Source organism: Cololabis saira, chromosome 12 (genome assembly GCF_033807715.1).
Source record: "Cololabis saira isolate AMF1-May2022 chromosome 12, fColSai1.1, whole genome shotgun sequence".
Lineage (NCBI taxonomy): Eukaryota > Metazoa > Chordata > Actinopteri > Beloniformes > Belonidae > Cololabis > Cololabis saira.
Genome location: NC_084598.1, coordinates 13,321,655 through 13,327,736, shown reverse-complemented (window position 1 = coordinate 13,327,736; position 6,082 = coordinate 13,321,655).

Genomic DNA, 6,082 nt, shown 5'->3' with positions numbered 1-6,082 from the left:
TTTGGCTGTCTCAACTCAGTCCTGGCCCAAAGCCCGGTCTTCTCCGAGACTCTGGGCCACAACCTCGCCCTCACAACATTTGTCAGTTTTGGCCATATGCCAAAGTTGGCTTATAACGTTTGAGCTACATATCACTTGCTGGTGCCATACCTGCGGTATAACTGACAAAAATAACCCAACCGTATCTTTATCCGGGACTGGTTCCTGCTCGTCTGCTCACAGAACTTGAAACAACAAGTGTTGTGGATGTTTCCCGGAATCTCTAAAATGGTTTAACAGTCTCTGAAAAACAGCCTGCAAATTGTGAAATAATTTCAAAATAAAGTTTTCTCAGTATAAAATTGACACATACAGTATATAGTTTTATCAAAAGAGCCTGACCGACTGGATGTGGTGGAATCCAGCTACTCAGGGTCCAGCATCATAACACACAGGGTGTGTGCGGCTATATATGCTATATTTACTCAGCCCTTTTCCAGCTGCTTCCTCATAGATGAAGATACAGTTTTTTGTTGTTTTTAAAAAAAATATTTTTATCCCGATTTTTTCCCCATTTTATCACCCAGTGCTCCTACCTAAGTGTCAGTCCTGGGCATTGCTCCCTCTACCAACCCCGGGAGGCCCTGCACTGAGGAGTGAGCAGGCCGCTTCTTTTCACCAGACAGGGTGGGGCTTCTCCGGCCGGACGTAGCGGATACATCAGAATCAGAAGTGTTCAATCAGAAGATTGAACACAGTTGGTCCGTGAGCTGTTCCTCCTCCACCACACCAACAAACTGGACATGTTTTATATGAGACAAAGCTGAAAATCAATCATGGATACCCATCATCTTCAGGATGAACTGCGTTAAAACACCACGGCTTTGCAGTGGAGATCCCCGCAAGGCCTCAGGGGGTTTCCTGGGGCACTGACAAGCACAGATTCTTTAATCCATCACATTTGGTCCTGGTATGATGTTTTTTAGATGTATTTAATGGAGTTCGACTTTATTAATGTGCAAAGGGACCTCCAATGGTCGCTATCTTGTGTTTTAGCAGTCCAAAGTTAATGAAGACATTTGCTGTAAGCGCTCTACAACACACACATCATCAGTAAGTCATGAGCAACCGATTAGTCATCCTACATCTATTTTCTTGCGGTTTTCATTTACCCTCTTGAATTTTTACATCGTTGTGGCATCAAAAGTTGAAGACATTTCTTTTAAAGCCAGTTTCCACTGACACCAGCAGAATCCTCTTCTTGACCCTATTATCTTTACGACATCAATCCTGTCACTATAACCAGCACATTTGGACACCTCCGCCATATGATACAGATTTGCGTTTTGGGTGAATTGAAATCTTTGGTTTCACAAATCTTGATCATCTTAAATAAAATACATGTAAGTAAATTTTTCAAGTTGTGGACAAATCTCTGGTCCATCACAGTCGCAAGGAACCACACGTGCACACGGATTATGATGGAGATGATTGTGTATTAGTTTATTTTCTTTTCTCCTGCTGGAAGAGCTTGAACAAAAGAATTCTTGAAGGGTGTAACTTTGCATACACTGAACTTTTACTGAGCTGTGTCGTTCACCTCACAAATAACCAAGTTAGAGCCAGCTTGGTTACAGGGATGTCTGCAAAGCTCCATCCTGGCTAATATTGCATGAAGTCTCCATTCTTCACACCGTTACGGAGAGGCACTTTTCACCAATTCGTGAGATTCTAGTCAAAATACACATTTTTGGATTGAGAGGTTTGTTGGTCAGAAAAAGGGAGACAATTTAAAAAATGTTACTGTCGACATTGAGACCTAACAGGGCTGCTGCTGCATGTACGGAGATCATATGTACGGATATAAATGCATGATACCTGATACCTGTTTCAATAACTCAATGATACATTTACTGAAGGCCTAAACGTTCAAACGCCTATAACAGAACAATAAATATCCAAGATTTTACACCAATGTGTTTATCATTTGGGTAAAAATACCAGGCTTGACCACCATCAGCCTTTTGACTCCAGAGGCAGTAAACCTGCAAGATCTGCTGCCCTCCAGTGGAGATTAAGGGAACACCATCGAAGTAAAAGGATTTCTATGTTCTATGTTCATTGAATCTGAATCTCAGATTCAATGACACACTACACTGTGTCATTAATGTTCAACAAAGCTGAAGCCACCACTCAACTGCAGTTACAAAGGACACGCTGGAGGTTGGAGCCACATGCTGTCTCAGATGGAGCAGTTTAGGTACTTCAGGGTCTTTGTTTTTTCAGCTTTTTGTGATGTAGATGTGTTGATGTGTTTGGGATCATTGTCCCGTTGCCAAGTTTGAGTCTATCTCTAGCTGTTGGACAGGCGGCTTCACATTTGACTCAAGAATACTCAGAGTAATTCATGGTGGAGACTCAGACCTATTTCTCTGTTTTTTTACAATTTTTGTCATTGTGAATTTTGGATCCACACGGATCTAATGTTTATTAACTAAAAGTGGCTTTTTTCATGGAAAATCTGCATGTTTCACATATAATGAAACAGTTTACACTCTGTAACAGATCTTTGTTTATTGAGAAAGCATTTTTGTTTAATATTTAACATGATTTGGCCGGAAGATGACAATACTTCACTTGTTGGTCAGCAGATGTGAACAAAGGAAAGTAAACAATGAAAATGCCGGTCAGGTTTTCCCCACATTTTAGGGGCTGCAGTGGAAAAAGCTCTGTCCCCTCTGAGCTTGATCTTGGTTCACTGAGAAACAGCTGATCACCTTACCTGAGAGACTGAGCCGGAGTGGTAAGGGTATTTCAGAGAGTTAAGGCGGTAAGAGGCCTTTTAAAGATTTAAAAACAAGGAAAATACGTTTAAAATTAACTCTAAAATACAGAATGGGTGTAATGTTATCTTTCACACCTGCTCTAGTTAAAAGATGTGCAGCTACATTTTGAACCAGCCGGAGATGTGACAGGAAAGACTGGCTGACTCCACATTAAAGCTTGTTCCGGGAATCCAGCCGAGACATAACGACCGCACGGACTACTGTCTCAAAATAATGGGTTTCACTTTTGCCAATTGCCTTAAAAGAAAGAAGCTGGAACTCACAACTGTAGCAATTTGATGGTGTAGTTTAAAATCATTTAAAACCATCCAAAAACATGTATGCTAGGTTGATTGGATTCTGAATTGCCTATAGTTGTTAGTGTGGGCTTTGTGTCTGCTAAATGTTATGTCTGAGATCCTCTCAGCCAGTTATTGTGACATAGATTTGTTGGTGTGTTCGGGATCATTGTCTCGTTGTATCACCTAGTTTTTGTCAAGCTTCAGCTGTTGGACAGGTGGTCTTGCGTTTGACTCAAGAATACTTTGATATGAAAAAACACAATCATCAACTTTCCACCATTATGTTTGACAGGGTTGGCACTGTGCATTATGACCAAATACGTACCTCTCCTTCGCTCTCATACCTCCAGAGGACATATTTTTTATTTTGATGTCTTATATGTATATGTATATATATATATATATATATATATATATATATATATATATATATATATATATATATATATATATATATATATATATATGTATATTAAAACTTTTTATAGTCTGCAGCAGTCAGCATCTTTGGTTTAAGAGAAAGCATATGTTTAATATTTAATGTGATTTAGCCAATGGATGACAAGGTAAAATCAGAATTCTTATCTTTTTTTGTCAGCTTCACTCACAGATCCAGTCTTGATCTTTTTAAAGTGGATGTATTATCAACAAAGTGGACTTTACATTACTGTCTTTACTATCTCTCCTCACCTCCACGCAGACGGCATCTGGTCTCTGCTTTTTGCTCCTTTTTGAATTCTACATTGTTGCAAATGTAAGTAAAAAAATGTAAGCAAAAGTTGTACTCTAATTGCACTTTTCACTAGTACCAAAATGCTCGGCTCGCCTCCACTAAGTAAATCTAAGGAAGGTGTTGTTTACATCCGCAGAGTGTCCATCCACCGCGTCCATGTGGGTGTTTTTTCCACTTATGGTGGTGAATATGATGCAGAGTGAAGATAATCAGAAATGTGTACCTGTTGTACAGCTTAACCATCCACATGACTGCCTTGGCTGTGTTTATAAAAGATCCTACTGTTCAGGCTGATGTTCAACATTTACCTGATCTCTAAAGTGTGTGCATATAATGAAAAGATGCAGAACAGAAGTGGATGATAGAAAATAATCTGATTTCAGACTGTCCAGTCCAGCACATGCAGGAGTGGATTTAGTGTGAAGGAACAGTTCTGTTGCAGAAATCAGTCTGAAACGTATTTAATGACGGGACTTTTCAAAGATATTCAGAGATATTTAACAGAATATAGTCATCCATCTGTCTTTAGTTGGTTCTCAGCTGTAGATTCTGCATTTGTTAAATAGAAATTAAACAATTGTTTTGCAGCTTCTGCCTTTGAGACCTGTCCTCCTGGTTGGACCTGGTTCAGAGGCCACTGCTACTGGTTTTAGAGAAGTGAGAAGGACCGGCCCGATGCCGAGGTACAGTAGAAGACAAACACAGCTGTGGCTGCGCGACTTATTGATCCAACCTGCTCTGAAGCAGCTCACTGATCCATGAATCCCTGATCCATGAATCACTGATCCATGAATCCCTGATCCATGAATCCCTGATCCATGAATCACTGAATCGCTGTGATGGAAAAAAAACAATATTGAAAGTACAGATATTGTTAAGATTCAAATGCATAGTTTTTTTTTGTCACATTATAGACTTGATTGACATTCTGAACATAAAAAGAAGAACAAATGAACATGTTAGGTCTTCATGTCTATTGTATATTGTATATTCGCAGCCGGAAGAGGAAAAAAAAGATGCTGGGTGCAAATGGTCAAGTTCCGATTGTATTTTTTATTCCATTACACAAACTTGCTTTTCATACATTTCACTTTTAAAATTATAATACTGGCATGTTGCTTCCCCGTTAGCGTTTCTGCAATTCCCTTGATAGAAATCTAGCCTCCATCCAGAGCACAGACGAGTGCACTTTTCACAGGGTACAGGGAGGATGAAGGGCTTTGACGATCACCAGGTGTTTCCACACATCATTTAGTCACTTGTTTACTCACATTATTTATTTTCTTTGTTGTAAATGTGTACATATGTAATGTAAATATGTAATATGATACTGAAATCAACTGAGGATTGTAATTTCTGAGAAGGGAGAAGGGGTAGGATTGAATAAGCATATGCTTCTTTCTACTCCTTTTCGGACATGGTAACATTGTTTTGTTTTATTTATCTATTTTTTTTTGTTGTTTTGACTATTTTGACTTATGTGTTATTTTATGTTTTCCCATGTTCGGAATAAAGCTTACATTCATTCATTCATTCATTCATTCATTCATTCATTCATTCATCCATTCATTCATTCATTCATTCATTCATTCATCCATTCATTCATCCATTCATTCATTCATTCATTCATTCATTCATTCATTCATTCATTCATTCATTCATTCATTCATTCATTCATTCATTCACTTTCCCTGATCTACAGAGCGGCAGGGTGTTACGAAGAAACCTGGGTTGAAGGCTATGAGGCCGCAAGGGTCAGTGTTTCTCTTTTCTTTCTAGTAAACACCATAAATGAAAGATGTTATTTATTGCTTCTGCGGATGAACCTGCAGAGGAATCTTCGTTGGTTCGGACTAAATATTTTTCTATTCCTTTTCACTAGTTTAAATCCAGTAGCTGTGAGATATTCTCATTACCTAACTAATGGGTCACTGAAGATCTCGGTGGCTTCACGCTTGGTACTGTGATAGGATGCCACATTTGCAATAATGCAGTTTGTGAAATTTGAATTCCTGCTGGATATTTCATGGTCAAATGTTAGTGATATTATAATTCTACAGTTGAAGAGTTCAAAACTTCCACGGGCATTAATATAAGCACAATCCGAGCATTTGGAACTTCATGGGATGGGTTTACATGACCAATTAGCTGTGTGCAGACCTCAGATCAACAGCTCCAGTGCCAAGCGTCTGATGGATTGGTGTAAAGCACACTGACACTGGATTGTAGAGCAGTGGACACGT